Genomic DNA, 17,943 nt, shown 5'->3' with positions numbered 1-17,943 from the left:
TGGCGTTACGCCCTGGCGTCATTTGCACGAGGCAGACCAGCTCCTCTCCCAGTAAAACATAAGCTGTGCTTTTCCCAAGCATCCTAACGCGTCTAAAACTGTTCCTCTCGCAGGCTTACAAAAGCCAATGGGGAATTTCACCGTCGGCTCTAGTTCACCCACAGGGCCAGGGCCGGGACCCAAATTCCTTCCTTGGCCTCCCCTGCTGCCGGCGAGACAGTCTCAAAAAATCGCCCTCCTCTTGACGTCTCTCCTCGAATGTCCCAAAAGGCCCAAGCTCACGCCGACATGGAAGAGAAAAAACCCGACCAATGGCGCCGATGCCGACGCCCCACCGTGAAGAGGCTGTTGGGCTCAGGTTGCCTTTGGCAGCCCTTCCTCAGCCAATACTAGCAGTCCCGGTGGGATCCTGCCAGGCTTCCAAAGCCACGCCGACCGCCTGGCTATTGTTTCCGGGCACCAGGTGGGAAAGTGAACGCACCCGCTCTAGGCGGCGCGACCAATAGGTGCCAGAAGTTAACGTCCTGCGTAAAAGAGGGTCCCTCCTATCCCTTTGTCAGCAAGAGTAAGAGTAGCCCTTTGAGCTGGCCAGCCTTCCTAAAGTGCTTTAACGCGGATTTTAGGCTCTGTAGCGGTCGGCTCCCTGATTGCAAAGCTTACCGACGTCATTCCTCCCAAAAAGGCGTGAAAGCTGGCGTTACGCCCTGGCGTCATTTGCACGAGGCAGACCGGCTCCTCTCCCAGTAAAACATAAGCTGTGCTTTTCCCAAGCATCCTAACGCGTCTAAAAATGTTCCTCTCGCAGGCTTACAAAAGCCAATGGGGAATTTCACCGTCGGCTCTAGTTCACCCACAGGGCCAGGGCCGGGACCCAAATTCCTTCCTTGGCCTCCCCTGCTGCCGGCGAGACAGTCTCAAAAAATCGCCCTCCTCTTGACGTCTCTCCTCGAATGTCCCAAAAGGCCCAAGCTCACGCCGACATGGAAGAGAAAAAACCCGACCAATGGCGCCGATGCCGACGCCCCACCGTGAAGAGGCTGTTGGGCTCAGGTTGCCTTTGGCAGCCCTTCCTCAGCCAATACTAGCAGTCCCGGTGGGATCCTGCCAGGCTTCCAAAGCCACGCCGACCGCCTGGCTATTGTTTCCGGGCACCAGGTGGGAAAGTGAACGCACCCGCTCTAGGCGGCGCGACCAATAGGTGCCAGAAGTTAACGTCCAGCGTAAAAGAGGGTCCCTCCTATCCCTTTGTCAGCAAGAGTAAGAGTAGCCCTTTGAGCTGGCCAGCCTTCCTAAAGTGCCTTAACGCGGATTTTAGGCTCTGTAGCGGTCGGCTCCCTGATTGCAAAGCTTACCGACGTCAATCCTCCCAAAAAGGCGTGAAAGCTGGCGTTATGCCCTGGCGTCATTTGCACGAGGCAGACCGGCTCCTCTCCCAGTAAAACATAAGCTGTGCTTTTCCCAAGCATCCTAACGCGTCTAAAACTGTTCCTCTCGCAGGCTTACAAAAGCCATTGGGAAATTTCACCGTCGGCTCTAGTTCACCCACAGGGCCAGGGCCGGGACCCAAATTCCTTCCTTGGCCTCCCCTGCTGCCGGCGAGACAGTCTCAAAAAATCGCCCTCCTCTTGACGTCTCTCCTCGAATGTCCCAAAAGGCCCAAGCTCACGCCGACATGGAAGAGAAAAAACCCGACCAATGGCGCCGATGCCGACGCCCCACCGTGAAGAGGCTGTTGGGCTCAGGTTGCCTTTGGCAGCCCTTCCTCAGCCAATAGTAGCAGTCCCGGTGGGATCCTGCCAGGCTTCCAAAGCCACGCCGACCGCCTGGCTATTGTTTCCGGGCACCAGGTGGGAAAGTGAACGCACCCGCTCTAGGCGGCGCGACCAATAGGTGCCAGAAGTTAACGTCCTGCGTAAAAGAGGGTCCCTCCTATCCCTTTGTCAGCAAGAGTAAGAGTAGCCCTTTGAGCTGGCCAGCCTTCCTAAAGTGCTTTAACGCGGATTTTAGGCTCTGTAGCGGTCGGCTCCCTGATTGCAAAGCTTACCGACGTCATTCCTCCCAAAAAGGCCTGAAAGCTGGCGTTACGCCCTGGCGTCATTTGCACGAGGCAGACCGGCTCCTCTCCCAGTAAAACATAAGCTGTGCTTTTCCCAAGCATCCTGACGCGTCTAAAACTGTTCCTCTCGCAGGCTTATAAAAGCCAATGGGAAATTTCACCGTCGGCTCTAGTTCACCCACAGGGCCAGGGCCGGGACCCAAATTCCTTCCTTGGCCTCCCCTGCTGCCGGCGAGACAGTCTCAAAAAATCGCCCTCCTCTTGACGTCTCTCCTCGAATGTCCCAAAAGGCCCAAGCTCACGCCGACATGGAAGAGAAAAACCCGACCAATGGCGCCGATGCCGACGCCCCACCGTGAAGAGGCTGTTGGGCTCAGGTTGCCTTTGGCAGCCCTTCCTCAGCCAATACTAGCAGTCCCGGTGGGATCCTGCCAGGCTTCCAAAGCCACGCCGACCGCCTGGCTATTGTTTCCGGGCACCAGGTGGGAAAGTGAACGCACCCGCTCTAGGCGGCGCGACCAATAGGTGCCAGAAGTTAACGTCCTGCGTAAAAGAGGGTCCCTCCTATCCCTTTGTCAGCAAGAGTAAGAGTAGCCCTTTGAGCTGGCCAGCCTTCCTAAAGTGCTTTAACGCGGATTTTAGGCTCTGTAGCGGTCGGCTCCCTGATTGCAAAGCTTACCGACGTCATTCCTCCCAAAAAGGCCTGAAAGCTGGCGTTACGCCCTGGCGTCATTTGCACGAGGCAGACCGGCTCCTCTCCCAGTAAAACATAAGCTGTGCTTTTCCCAAGCATCCTGACGCGTCTAAAACTGTTCCTCTCGCAGGCTTACAAAAGCCAATGGGAAATTTCACCGTCGGCTCTAGTTCACCCACAGGGCCAGGGCCGGGACCCAAATTCCTTCCTTGGCCTCCCCTGCTGCCGGCGAGACAGTCTCAAAAAAATCGCCCTCCTCTTGACGTCTCTCCTCGAATGTCCCAAAAGGCCCAAGCTCACGCCGACATGGAAGAGAAAAAACCCGACCAATGGCGCCGATGCCGACGCCCCACCGTGAAGAGGCTGTTGGGCTCAGGTTGCCTTTGGCAGCCCTTCCTCAGCCAATACTAGCAGTCCCGGTGGGATCCTGCCAGGCTTCCAAAGCCACGCCGACCGCCTGGCTATTGTTTCCGGGCACCAGGTGGGAAAGTGAACGCACCCGCTCTAGGCGGCGCGACCAATAGGTGCCAGAAGTTAACGTCCTGCGTAAAAGAGGGTCCCTCCTATCCCTTTGTCAGCAAGAGTAAGAGTAGCCCTTTGAGCTGGCCAGCCTTCCTAAAGTGCTTTAACGCGGATTTTAGGCTCTGTAGCGGTCGGCTCCCTGATTGCAAAGCTTACCGACGTCATTCCTCCCAAAAAGGCCTGAAAGCTGGCGTTACGCCCTGGCGTCATTTGCACGAGGCAGACCGGCTCCTCTCCCAGTAAAACATAAGCTGTGCTTTTCCCAAGCATCCTGACGCGTCTAAAACTGTTCCTCTCGCAGGCTTATAAAAGCCAATGGGAAATTTCACCGTCGGCTCTAGTTCACCCACAGGGCCAGGGCCGGGACCCAAATTCCTTCCTTGGCCTCCCCTGCTGCCGGCGAGACAGTCTCAAAAAATCGCCCTCCTCTTGACGTCTCTCCTCGAATGTCCCAAAAGGCCCAAGCTCACGCCGACATGGAAGAGAAAAACCCGACCAATGGCGCCGATGCCGACGCCCCACCGTGAAGAGGCTGTTGGGCTCAGGTTGCCTTTGGCAGCCCTTCCTCAGCCAATACTAGCAGTCCCGGTGGGATCCTGCCAGGCTTCCAAAGCCACGCCGACCGCCTGGCTATTGTTTCCGGGCACCAGGTGGGAAAGTGAACGCACCCGCTCTAGGCGGCGTGACCAATAGGTGCCAGAAGTTAACGTCCTGCGTAAAAGAGGGTCCCTCCTATCCCTTTGTCAGCAAGAGTAAGAGTAGCCCTTTGAGCTGGCCAGCCTTCCTAAAGTGCTTGAACGCGGATTTTAGGCTCTGTAGCGGTCGGCTCCCTGATTGCAAAGCTTACCGACGTCAATCCTCCCAAAAAGGCGTGAAAGCTGGCGTTACGCCCTGGCGTCATTTGCACGAGGCAGACCAGCTCCTCTCCCAGTAAAACATAAGCTGTGCTTTTCCCAAGCATCCTAACGCGTCTAAAACTGTTCCTCTCGCAGGCTTACAAAAGCCAATGGGGAATTTCACCGTCGGCTCTAGTTCACCCACAGGGCCAGGGCCGGGACCCAAATTCCTTCCTTGGCCTCCCCTGCTGCCGGCGAGACAGTCTCAAAAAAATCGCCCTCCTCTTGACGTCTCTCCTCGAATGTCCCAAAAGGCCCAAGCTCACGCCGACATGGAAGAGAAAAAACCCGACCAATGGCGCCGATGCCGACGCCCCACCGTGAAGAGGCTGTTGGGCTCAGGTTGCCTTTGGCAGCCCTTCCTCAGCCAATACTAGCAGTCCCGGTGGGATCCTGCCAGGCTTCCAAAGCCACGCCGACCGCCTGGCTATTGTTTCCGGGCACCAGGTGGGAAAGTGAACGCACCCGCTCTAGGCGGCGCGACCAATAGGTGCCAGAAGTTAACGTCCTGCGTAAAAGAGGGTCCCTCCTATCCCTTTGTCAGCAAGAGTAAGAGTAGCCCTTTGAGCTGGCCAGCCTTCCTAAAGTGCCTTAACGCGGATTTTAGGCTCTGTAGCGGTCGGCTCCCTGATTGCAAAGCTTACCGACGTCATTCCTCCCAAAAAGGCCTGAAAGCTGGCGTTACGCCCTGGCGTCATTTGCACGAGGCAGACCGGCTCCTCTCCCAGTAAAACATAAGCTGTGCTTTTCCCAAGCATCCTAACGCGTCTAAAAATGTTCCTCTCGCAGGCTTACAAAAGCCAATGGGGAATTTCACCGTCGGCTCTAGTTCACCCACAGGGCCAGGGCCGGGACCCAAATTCCTTCCTTGGCCTCCCCTGCTGCCGGCGAGACAGTCTCAAAAAATCGCGCTCCTCTTGACGTCTCTCCTCGAATGTCCCAAAAGGCCCAAGCTCACGCCGACATGGAAGAGAAAAAACCCGACCAATGGCGCCGATGCCGACGCCCCACCGTGAAGAGGCTGTTGGGCTCAGGTTGCCTTTGGCAGCCCTTCCTCAGCCAATACTAGCAGTCCCGGTGGGATCCTGCCAGGCTTCCAAAGCCACGCCGACCGCCTGGCTATTGTTTCCGGGCACCAGGTGGGAAAGTGAACGCACCCGCTCTAGGCGGCGCGACCAATAGGTGCCAGAAGTTAACGTCCAGCGTAAAAGAGGGTCCCTCCTATCCCTTTGTCAGCAAGAGTAAGAGTAGCCCTTTGAGCTGGCCAGCCTTCCTAAAGTGCCTTAACGCGGATTTTAGGCTCTGTAGCGGTCGGCTCCCTGATTGCAAAGCTTACCGACGTCAATCCTCCCAAAAAGGCGTGAAAGCTGGCGTTACGCCCTGGCGTCATTTGCACGAGGCAGACCGGCTCCTCTCCCAGTAAAACATAAGCTGTGCTTTTCCCAAGCATCCTAACGCGTCTAAAACTGTTCCTCTCGCAGGCTTACAAAAGCCATTGGGAAATTTCACCGTCGGCTCTAGTTCACCCACAGGGCCAGGGCCGGGACCCAAATTCCTTCCTTGGCCTCCCCTGCTGCCGGCGAGACAGTCTCAAAAAAATCGCCCTCCTCTTGACGTCTCTCCTCGAATGTCCCAAAAGGCCCAAGCTCACGCCGACATGGAAGAGAAAAAACCCGACCAATGGCGCCGATGCCGACGCCCCACCGTGAAGAGGCTGTTGGGCTCAGGTTGCCTTTGGCAGCCCTTCCTCAGCCAATACTAGCAGTCCCGGTGGGATCCTGCCAGGCTTCCAAAGCCACGCCGACCGCCTGGCTATTGTTTCCGGGCACCAGGTGGGAAAGTGAACGCACCCGCTCTAGGCGGCGCGACCAATAGGTGCCAGAAGTTAACGTCCTGCGTAAAAGAGGGTCCCTCCTATCCCTTTGTCAGCAAGAGTAAGAGTAGCCCTTTGAGCTGGCCAGCCTTCCTAAAGTGCCTTAACGCGGATTTTAGGCTCTGTAGCGGTCGGCTCCCTGATTGCAAAGCTTACCGACGTCATTCCTCCCAAAAAGGCCTGAAAGCTGGCGTTACGCCCTGGCGTCATTTGCACGAGGCAGACCGGCTCCTCTCCCAGTAAAACATAAGCTGTGCTTTTCCCAAGCATCCTAACGCGTCTAAAACTGTTCCTCTCGCAGGCTTACAAAAGCCATTGGGAAATTTCACCGTCGGCTCTAGTTCACCCACAGGGCCAGGGCCGGGACCCAAATTCCTTCCTTGGCCTCCCCTGCTGCCGGCGAGACAGTCTCAAAAAAATCGCCCTCCTCTTGACGTCTCTCCTCGAATGTCCCAAAAGGCCCAAGCTCACGCCGACATGGAAGAGAAAAAACCCGACCAATGGCGCCGATGCCGACGCCCCACCGTGAAGAGGCTGTTGGGCTCAGGTTGCCTTTGGCAGCCCTTCCTCAGCCAATACTAGCAGTCCCGGTGGGATCCTGCCAGGCTTCCAAACCCACGCCGACCACCTGGCTATTGTTTCCGGGCACCAGGTGGGAAAGTGAACGCACCCGCTCTAGGCGGCGCGACCAATAGGTGCCAGAAGTTAACGTCCTGCGTAAAAGAGGGTCCCTCCTATCCCTTTGTCAGCAAGAGTAAGAGCAGCCCTTTGAGCTGGCCAGCCTTCCTAAAGTGCCTTAACGCGGATTTTAGGCTCTGTAGCGGTCGGCTCCCTGATTGCAAAGCTTACCGACGTCATTCCTCCCAAAAAAGCGTGAAAGCTGGCGTTACGCCCTGGCGTCATTTGCACGAGGCAGACCGGCTCCTCTCCCAGTAAAACATAAGCTGTGCTTTTCCCAAGCATCCTAACGCGTCTAAAACTGTTCCTCTCGCAGGCTTATAAAAGCCAATGGGAAATTTCACCGTCGGCTCTAGTTCACCCACAGGGCCAGGGCCGGGACCCAAATTCCTTCCTTGGCCTCCCCTGCTGCCGGCGAGACAGTCTCAAAAAATCGCGCTCCTCTTGACGTCTCTCCTCGAATGTCCCAAAAGGCCCAAGCTCACGCCGACATGGAAGAGAAAAAACCCGACCAATGGCGCCGATGCCGACGCCCCACCGTGAAGAGGCTGTTGGGCTCAGGTTGCCTTTGGCAGCCCTTCCTCAGCCAATACTAGCAGTCCCGGTGGGATCCTGCCAGGCTTCCAAAGCCACGCCGACCGCCTGGCTATTGTTTCCGGGCACCAGGTGGGAAAGTGAACGCACCCGCTCTAGGCGGCGCGACCAATAGGTGCCAGAAGTTAACGTCCAGCGTAAAAGAGGGTCCCTCCTATCCCTTTGTCAGCAAGAGTAAGAGTAGCCCTTTGAGCTGGCCAGCCTTCCTAAAGTGCCTTAACGCGGATTTTAGGCTCTGTAGCGGTCGGCTCCCTGATTGCAAAGCTTACCGACGTCAATCCTCCCAAAAAGGCGTGAAAGCTGGCGTTACGCCCTGGCGTCATTTGCACGAGGCAGACCAGCTCCTCTCCCAGTAAAACATAAGCTGTGCTTTTCCCAAGCATCCTAACGCGTCTAAAACTGTTCCTCTCGCAGGCTTACAAAAGCCAATGGGAAATTTCACCGTCGGCTCTAGTTCACCCACAGGGCCAGGGCCGGGACCCAAATTCCTTCCTTGGCCTCCCCTGCTGCCGGCGAGACAGTCTCAAAAAAATCGCCCTCCTCTTGACGTCTCTCCTCGAATGTCCCAAAAGGCCCAAGCTCACGCCGACATGGAAGAGAAAAAACCCGACCAATGGCGCCGATGCCGACGCCCCACCGTGAAGAGGCTGTTGGGCTCAGGTTGCCTTTGGCAGCCCTTCCTCAGCCAATACTAGCAGTCCCGGTGGGATCCTGCCAGGCTTCCAAAGCCACGCCGACCGCCTGGCTATTGTTTCCGGGCACCAGGTGGGAAAGTGAACGCACCCGCTCTAGGCGGCGCGACCAATAGGTGCCAGAAGTTAACGTCCAGCGTAAAAGAGGGTCCCTCCTATCCCTTTGTCAGCAAGAGTAAGAGTAGCCCTTTGAGCTGGCCAGCCTTCCTAAAGTGCCTTAACGCGGATTTTAGGCTCTGTAGCGGTCGGCTCCCTGATTGCAAAGCTTACCGACGTCATTCCTCCCAAAAAGGCGTGAAAGCTGGCGTTACGCCCTGGCGTCATTTGCACGAGGCAGACCAGCTCCTCTCCCAGTAAAACATAAGCTGTGCTTTTCCCAAGCATCCTAACGCGTCTAAAACTGTTCCTCTCGCAGGCTTACAAAAGCCAATGGGGAATTTCACCGTCGGCTCTAGTTCACCCACAGGGCCAGGGCCGGGACCCAAATTCCTTCCTTGGCCTCCCCTGCTGCCGGCGAGACAGTCTCAAAAAATCGCGCTCCTCTTGACGTCTCTCCTCGAATGTCCCAAAAGGCCCAAGCTCACGCCGACATGGAAGAGAAAAAACCCGACCAATGGCGCCGATGCCGACGCCCCACCGTGAAGAGGCTGTTGGGCTCAGGTTGCCTTTGGCAGCCCTTCCTCAGCCAATACTAGCAGTCCCGGTGGGATCCTGCCAGGCTTCCAAAGCCACGCCGACCGCCTGGCTATTGTTTCCGGGCACCAGGTGGGAAAGTGAACGCACCCGCTCTAGGCGGCGCGACCAATAGGTGCCAGAAGTTAACGTCCAGCGTAAAAGAGGGTCCCTCCTATCCCTTTGTCAGCAAGAGTAAGAGTAGCCCTTTGAGCTGGCCAGCCTTCCTAAAGTGCCTTAACGCGGATTTTAGGCTCTGTAGCGGTCGGCTCCCTGATTGCAAAGCTTACCGACGTCAATCCTCCCAAAAAGGCGTGAAAGCTGGCGTTACGCCCTGGCGTCATTTGCACGAGGCAGACCGGCTCCTCTCCCAGTAAAACATAAGCTGTGCTTTTCCCAAGCATCCTAACGCGTCTAAAACTGTTCCTCTCGCAGGCTTACAAAAGCCATTGGGAAATTTCACCGTCGGCTCTAGTTCACCCACAGGGCCAGGGCCGGGACCCAAATTCCTTCCTTGGCCTCCCCTGCTGCCGGCGAGACAGTCTCAAAAAATCGCCCTCCTCTTGACGTCTCTCCTCGAATGTCCCAAAAGGCCCAAGCTCACGCCGACATGGAAGAGAAAAAACCCGACCAATGGCGCCGATGCCGACGCCCCACCGTGAAGAGGCTGTTGGGCTCAGGTTGCCTTTGGCAGCCCTTCCTCAGCCAATAGTAGCAGTCCCGGTGGGATCCTGCCAGGCTTCCAAAGCCACGCCGACCGCCTGGCTATTGTTTCCGGGCACCAGGTGGGAAAGTGAACGCACCCGCTCTAGGCGGCGCGACCAATAGGTGCCAGAAGTTAACGTCCTGCGTAAAAGAGGGTCCCTCCTATCCCTTTGTCAGCAAGAGTAAGAGTAGCCCTTTGAGCTGGCCAGCCTTCCTAAAGTGCTTTAACGCGGATTTTAGGCTCTGTAGCGGTCGGCTCCCTGATTGCAAAGCTTACCGACGTCATTCCTCCCAAAAAGGCCTGAAAGCTGGCGTTACGCCCTGGCGTCATTTGCACGAGGCAGACCGGCTCCTCTCCCAGTAAAACATAAGCTGTGCTTTTCCCAAGCATCCTGACGCGTCTAAAACTGTTCCTCTCGCAGGCTTATAAAAGCCAATGGGAAATTTCACCGTCGGCTCTAGTTCACCCACAGGGCCAGGGCCGGGACCCAAATTCCTTCCTTGGCCTCCCCTGCTGCCGGCGAGACAGTCTCAAAAAATCGCCCTCCTCTTGACGTCTCTCCTCGAATGTCCCAAAAGGCCCAAGCTCACGCCGACATGGAAGAGAAAAACCCGACCAATGGCGCCGATGCCGACGCCCCACCGTGAAGAGGCTGTTGGGCTCAGGTTGCCTTTGGCAGCCCTTCCTCAGCCAATACTAGCAGTCCCGGTGGGATCCTGCCAGGCTTCCAAAGCCACGCCGACCGCCTGGCTATTGTTTCCGGGCACCAGGTGGGAAAGTGAACGCACCCGCTCTAGGCGGCGCGACCAATAGGTGCCAGAAGTTAACGTCCTGCGTAAAAGAGGGTCCCTCCTATCCCTTTGTCAGCAAGAGTAAGAGTAGCCCTTTGAGCTGGCCAGCCTTCCTAAAGTGCTTTAACGCGGATTTTAGGCTCTGTAGCGGTCGGCTCCCTGATTGCAAAGCTTACCGACGTCATTCCTCCCAAAAAGGCCTGAAAGCTGGCGTTACGCCCTGGCGTCATTTGCACGAGGCAGACCGGCTCCTCTCCCAGTAAAACATAAGCTGTGCTTTTCCCAAGCATCCTGACGCGTCTAAAACTGTTCCTCTCGCAGGCTTACAAAAGCCAATGGGAAATTTCACCGTCGGCTCTAGTTCACCCACAGGGCCAGGGCCGGGACCCAAATTCCTTCCTTGGCCTCCCCTGCTGCCGGCGAGACAGTCTCAAAAAAATCGCCCTCCTCTTGATGTCTCTCCTCGAATGTCCCAAAAGGCCCAAGCTCACGCCGACATGGAAGAGAAAAAACCCGACCAATGGCGCCGATGCCGACGCCCCACCGTGAAGAGGCTGTTGGGCTCAGGTTGCCTTTGGCAGCCCTTCCTCAGCCAATACTAGCAGTCCCGGTGGGATCCTGCCAGGCTTCCAAAGCCACGCCGACCGCCTGGCTATTGTTTCCGGGCACCAGGTGGGAAAGTGAACGCACCCGCTCTAGGCGGCGCGACCAATAGGTGCCAGAAGTTAACGTCCTGCGTAAAAGAGGGTCCCTCCTATCCCTTTGTCAGCAAGAGTAAGAGTAGCCCTTTGAGCTGGCCAGCCTTCCTAAAGTGCTTTAACGCGGATTTTAGGCTCTGTAGCGGTCGGCTCCCTGATTGCAAAGCTTACCGACGTCATTCCTCCCAAAAAGGCCTGAAAGCTGGCGTTACGCCCTGGCGTCATTTGCACGAGGCAGACCGGCTCCTCTCCCAGTAAAACATAAGCTGTGCTTTTCCCAAGCATCCTGACGCGTCTAAAACTGTTCCTCTCGCAGGCTTATAAAAGCCAATGGGAAATTTCACCGTCGGCTCTAGTTCACCCACAGGGCCAGGGCCGGGACCCAAATTCCTTCCTTGGCCTCCCCTGCTGCCGGCGAGACAGTCTCAAAAAATCGCCCTCCTCTTGACGTCTCTCCTCGAATGTCCCAAAAGGCCCAAGCTCACGCCGACATGGAAGAGAAAAACCCGACCAATGGCGCCGATGCCGACGCCCCACCGTGAAGAGGCTGTTGGGCTCAGGTTGCCTTTGGCAGCCCTTCCTCAGCCAATACTAGCAGTCCCGGTGGGATCCTGCCAGGCTTCCAAAGCCACGCCGACCGCCTGGCTATTGTTTCCGGGCACCAGGTGGGAAAGTGAACGCACCCGCTCTAGGCGGCGTGACCAATAGGTGCCAGAAGTTAACGTCCTGCGTAAAAGAGGGTCCCTCCTATCCCTTTGTCAGCAAGAGTAAGAGTAGCCCTTTGAGCTGGCCAGCCTTCCTAAAGTGCTTGAACGCGGATTTTAGGCTCTGTAGCGGTCGGCTCCCTGATTGCAAAGCTTACCGACGTCAATCCTCCCAAAAAGGCGTGAAAGCTGGCGTTACGCCCTGGCGTCATTTGCACGAGGCAGACCAGCTCCTCTCCCAGTAAAACATAAGCTGTGCTTTTCCCAAGCATCCTAACGCGTCTAAAACTGTTCCTCTCGCAGGCTTACAAAAGCCAATGGGGAATTTCACCGTCGGCTCTAGTTCACCCACAGGGCCAGGGCCGGGACCCAAATTCCTTCCTTGGCCTCCCCTGCTGCCGGCGAGACAGTCTCAAAAAAATCGCCCTCCTCTTGACGTCTCTCCTCGAATGTCCCAAAAGGCCCAAGCTCACGCCGACATGGAAGAGAAAAAACCCGACCAATGGCGCCGATGCCGACGCCCCACCGTGAAGAGGCTGTTGGGCTCAGGTTGCCTTTGGCAGCCCTTCCTCAGCCAATACTAGCAGTCCCGGTGGGATCCTGCCAGGCTTCCAAAGCCACGCCGACCGCCTGGCTATTGTTTCCGGGCACCAGGTGGGAAAGTGAACGCACCCGCTCTAGGCGGCGCGACCAATAGGTGCCAGAAGTTAACGTCCTGCGTAAAAGAGGGTCCCTCCTATCCCTTTGTCAGCAAGAGTAAGAGTAGCCCTTTGAGCTGGCCAGCCTTCCTAAAGTGCCTTAATGCGGATTTTAGGCTCTGTAGCGGTCGGCTCCCTGATTGCAAAGCTTACCGACGTCATTCCTCCCAAAAAGGCCTGAAAGCTGGCGTTACGCCCTGGCGTCATTTGCACGAGGCAGACCGGCTCCTCTCCCAGTAAAACATAAGCTGTGCTTTTCCCAAGCATCCTAACGCGTCTAAAACTGTTCCTCTCGCAGGCTTATAAAAGCCAATGGGAAATTTCACCGTCGGCTCTAGTTCACCCACAGGGCCAGGGCCGGGACCCAAATTCCTTCCTTGGCCTCCCCTGCTGCCGGCGAGACAGTCTCAAAAAATCGCCCTCCTCTTGACGTCTCTCCTCGAATGTCCCAAAAGGCCCAAGCTCACGCCGACATGGAAGAGAAAAAACCCGACCAATGGCGCCGATGCCGACGCCCCACCGTGAAGAGGCTGTTGGGCTCAGGTTGCCTTTGGCAGCCCTTCCTCAGCCAATACTAGCAGTCCCGGTGGGATCCTGCCAGGCTTCCAAAGCCACGCCGACCGCCTGGCTATTGTTTCCGGGCACCAGGTGGGAAAGTGAACGCACCCGCTCTAGGCGGCGCGACCAATAGGTGCCAGAAGTTAACGTCCTGCGTAAAAGAGGGTCCCTCCTATCCCTTTGTCAGCAAGAGTAAGAGTAGCCCTTTGAGCTGGCCAGCCTTCCTAAAGTGCTTTAACGCGGATTTTAGGCTCTGTAGCGGTCGGCTCCCTGATTGCAAAGCTTACCGACGTCATTCCTCCCAAAAAGGCCTGAAAGCTGGCGTTACACCCTGGCGTCATTTGCACGAGGCAGACCGGCTCCTCTCCCAGTAAAACATAAGCTGTGCTTTTCCCAAGCATCCTAACGCGTCTAAAAATGTTCCTCTCGCAGGCTTACAAAAGCCAATGGGGAATTTCACCGTCGGCTCTAGTTCACCCACAGGGCCAGGGCCGGGACCCAAATTCCTTCCTTGGCCTCCCCTGCTGCCGGCGAGACAGTCTCAAAAAATCGCCCTCCTCTTGACGTCTCTCCTCGAATGTCCCAAAAGGCCCAAGCTCACGCCGACATGGAAGAGAAAAAACCCGACCAATGGCGCCGATGCCGACGCCCCACCGTGAAGAGGCTGTTGGGCTCAGGTTGCCTTTGGCAGCCCTTCCTCAGCCAATACTAGCAGTCCCGGTGGGATCCTGCCAGGCTTCCAAAGCCACGCCGACCGCCTGGCTATTGTTTCCGGGCACCAGGTGGGAAAGTGAACGCACCCGCTCTAGGCGGCGCGACCAATAGGTGCCAGAAGTTAACGTCCTGCGTAAAAGAGGTTCCCTCCTATCCCTTTGTCAGCAAGAGTAAGAGTAGCCCTTTGAGCTGGCCAGCCTTCCTAAAGTGCTTTAACGCGGATTTTAGGCTCTGTAGCGGTCGGCTCCCTGATTGCAAAGCTTACCGACGTCATTCCTCCCAAAAAGGCGTGAAAGCTGGCGTTACGCCCTGGCGTCATTTGCACGAGGCAGACCGGCTCCTCTCCCAGTAAAACATAAGCTGTGCTTTTCCCAAGCATCCTAACGCGTCTAAAACTGTTCCTCTCGCAGGCTTATAAAAGCCAATGGGAAATTTCACCGTCGGCTCTAGTTCACCCACAGGGCCAGGGCCGGGACCCAAATTCCTTCCTTGGCCTCCCCTGCTGCCGGCGAGACAGTCTCAAAAAATCGCCCTCCTCTTGACGTCTCTCCTCGAATGTCCCAAAAGGCCCAAGCTCACGCCGACATGGAAGAGAAAAAACCCGACCAATGGCGCCGATGCCGACGCCCCACCGTGAAGAGGCTGTTGGACTCAGGTTGCCTTTGGCAGCCCTTCCTCAGCCAATACTAGCAGTCCCGGTGGGATCCTGCCAGGCTTCCAAAGCCACGCCGACCGCCTGGCTATTGTTTCCGGGCACCAGGTGGGAAAGTGAACGCACCCGCTCTAGGCGGCGCGACCAATAGGTGCCAGAAGTTAACGTCCTGCGTAAAAGAGGGTCCCTCCTATCCCTTTGTCAGCAAGAGTAAGAGTAGCCCTTTGAGCTGGCCAGCCTTCCTAAAGTGCTTTAACGCGGATTTTAGGCTCTGTAGCGGTCGGCTCCCTGATTGCAAAGCTTACCGACGTCATTCCTCCCAAAAAGGCGTGAAAGCTGGCGTTACGCCCTGGCGTCATTTGCACGAGGCAGACCGGCTCCTCTCCCAGTAAAACATAAGCTGTGCTTTTCCCAAGCATCCTAACGCGTCTAAAACTGTTCCTCTCGCAGGCTTACAAAAGCCAATGGGAAATTTCACCGTCGGCTCTAGTTCACCCACAGGGCCAGGGCCGGGACCCAAATTCCTTCCTTGGCCTCCCCTGCTGCCGGCGAGACAGTCTCAAAAAATCGCGCTCCTCTTGACGTCTCTCCTCGAATGTCCCAAAAGGCCCAAGCTCACGCCGACATGGAAGAGAAAAAACCCGACCAATGGCGCCGATGCCGACGCCCCACCGTCAAGAGGCTGTTGGGCTCAGGTTGCCTTTGGCAGCCCTTCCTCAGCCAATACTAGCAGTCCCGGTGGGATCCTGCCAGGCTTCCAAAGCCACGCCGACCGCCTGGCTATTGTTTCCGGGCACCAGGTGGGAAAGTGAACGCACCCGCTCTAGGCGGCGCGACCAATAGGTGCCAGAAGTTAACGTCCTGCGTAAAAGAGGGTCCCTCCTATCCCTTTGTCAGCAAGAGTAAGAGTAGCCCTTTGAGCTGGCCAGCCTTCCTAAAGTGCTTTAACGCGGATTTTAGGCTCTGTAGCGGTCGGCTCCCTGATTGCAAAGCTTACCGACGTCATTCCTCCCAAAAAGGCGTGAAAGCTGGCGTTACGCCCTGGCGTCATTTGCACGAGGCAGACCGGCTCCTCTCCCAGTAAAACATAAGCTGTGCTTTTCCCAAGCATCCTAACGCGTCTAAAACTGTTCCTCTCGCAGGCTTATAAAAGCCAATGGGAAATTTCACCGTCGGCTCTAGTTCACCCACAGGGCCAGGGCCGGGACCCAAATTCCTTCCTTGGCCTCCCCTGCTGCCGGCGAGACAGTCTCAAAAAATCGCCCTCCTCTTGACGTCTCTCCTCGAATGTCCCAAAAGGCCCAAGCTCACGCCGACATGGAAGAGAAAAAACCCGACCAATGGCGCCGATGCCGACGCCCCACCGTGAAGAGGCTGTTGGGCTCAGGTTGCCTTTGGCAGCCCTTCCTCAGCCAATACTAGCAGTCCCGGTGGGATCCTGCCAGGCTTCCAAAGCCACGCCGACCGCCTGGCTATTGTTTCCGGGCACCAGGTGGGAAAGTGAACGCACCCGCTCTAGGCGGCGCGACCAATAGGTGCCAGAAGTTAACGTCCTGCGTAAAAGAGGGTCCCTCCTATCCCTTTGTCAGCAAGAGTAAGAGTAGCCCTTTGAGCTGGCCAGCCTTCCTAAAGTGCTTTAACGCGGATTTTAGGCTCTGTAGCGGTCGGCTCCCTGATTGCAAAGCTTACCGACGTCATTCCTCCCAAAAAGGCCTGAAAGCTGGCGTTACACCCTGGCGTCATTTGCACGAGGCAGACCGGCTCCTCTCCCAGTAAAACATAAGCTGTGCTTTTCCCAAGCATCCTAACGCGTCTAAAAATGTTCCTCTCGCAGGCTTACAAAAGCCAATGGGGAATTTCACCGTCGGCTCTAGTTCACCCACAGGGCCAGGGCCGGGACCCAAATTCCTTCCTTGGCCTCCCCTGCTGCCGGCGAGACAGTCTCAAAAAATCGCGCTCCTCTTGACGTCTCTCCTCGAATGTCCCAAAAGGCCCAAGCTCACGCCGACATGGAAGAGAAAAAACCCGACCAATGGCGCCGATGCCGACGCCCCACCGTGAAGAGGCTGTTGGGCTCAGGTTGCCTTTGGCAGCCCTTCCTCAGCCAATACTAGCAGTCCCGGTGGGATCCTGCCAGGCTTCCAAAGCCACGCCGACCGCCTGGCTATTGTTTCCGGGCACCAGGTGGGAAAGTGAACGCACCCGCTCTAGGCGGCGCGACCAATAGGTGCCAGAAGTTAACGTCCTGCGTAAAAGAGGGTCCCTCCTATCCCTTTGTCAGCAAGAGTAAGAGTAGCCCTTTGAGCTGGCCAGCCTTCCTAAAGTGCTTTAACGCGGATTTTAGGCTCTGTAGCGGTCGGCTCCCTGATTGCAAAGCTTACCGACGTCATTCCTCCCAAAAAGGCGTGAAAGCTGGCGTTACGCCCTGGCGTCATTTGCACGAGGCAGACCGGCTCCTCTCCCAGTAAAACATAAGCTGTGCTTTTCCCAAGCATCCTAACGCGTCTAAAACTGTTCCTCTCGCAGGCTTATAAAAGCCAATGGGAAATTTCACCGTCGGCTCTAGTTCACCCACAGGGCCAGGGCCGGGACCCAAATTCCTTCCTTGGCCTCCCCTGCTGCCGGCGAGACAGTCTCAAAAAATCGCCCTCCTCTTGACGTCTCTCCTCGAATGTCCCAAAAGGCCCAAGCTCACGCCGACATGGAAGAGAAAAAACCCGACCAATGGCGCCGATGCCGACGCCCCACCGTGAAGAGGCTGTTGGACTCAGGTTGCCTTTGGCAGCCCTTCCTCAGCCAATACTAGCAGTCCCGGTGGGATCCTGCCAGGCTTCCAAAGCCACGCCGACCGCCTGGCTATTGTTTCCGGGCACCAGGTGGGAAAGTGAACGCACCCGCTCTAGGCGGCGCGACCAATAGGTGCCAGAAGTTAACGTCCTGCGTAAAAGAGGGTCCCTCCTATCCCTTTGTCAGCAAGAGTAAGAGTAGCCCTTTGAGCTGGCCAGCCTTCCTAAAGTGCTTTAACGCGGATTTTAGGCTCTGTAGCGGTCGGCTCCCTGATTGCAAAGCTTACCGACGTCATTCCTCCCAAAAAGGCGTGAAAGCTGGCGTTACGCCCTGGCGTCATTTGCACGAGGCAGACCGGCTCCTCTCCCAGTAAAACATAAGCTGTGCTTTTCCCAAGCATCCTAACGCGTCTAAAACTGTTCCTCTCGCAGGCTTACAAAAGCCAATGGGAAATTTCACCGTCGGCTCTAGTTCACCCACAGGGCCAGGGCCGGGACCCAAATTCCTTCCTTGGCCTCCCCTGCTGCCGGCGAGACAGTCTCAAAAAATCGCCCTCCTCTTGACGTCTCTCCTCGAATGTCCCAAAAGGCCCAAGCTCACGCCGACATGGAAGAGAAAAAACCCGACCAATGGCGCCGATGCCGACGCCCCACCGTCAAGAGGCTGTTGGGCTCAGGTTGCCTTTGGCAGCCCTTCCTCAGCCAATACTAGCAGTCCCGGTGGGATCCTGCCAGGCTTCCAAAGCCACGCCGACCGCTTGGCTATTGTTTCCGGGCACCAGGTGGGAAAGTGAACGCACCCGCTCTAGGCGGCGCGACCAATAGGTGCCAGAAGTTAACGTCCTGCGTAAAAGAGGGTCCCTCCTATCCCTTTGTCAGCAAGAGTAAGAGTAGCCCTTTGAGCTGGCCAGCCTTCCTAAAGTGCTTTAACGCGGATTTTAGGCTCTGTAGCGGTCGGC

This window comes from Phalacrocorax aristotelis, chromosome 4, assembly GCF_949628215.1.
Source record: "Phalacrocorax aristotelis chromosome 4, bGulAri2.1, whole genome shotgun sequence".
Lineage (NCBI taxonomy): Eukaryota > Metazoa > Chordata > Aves > Suliformes > Phalacrocoracidae > Phalacrocorax > Phalacrocorax aristotelis.
This window is presented reverse-complemented; position numbering follows the sequence as displayed.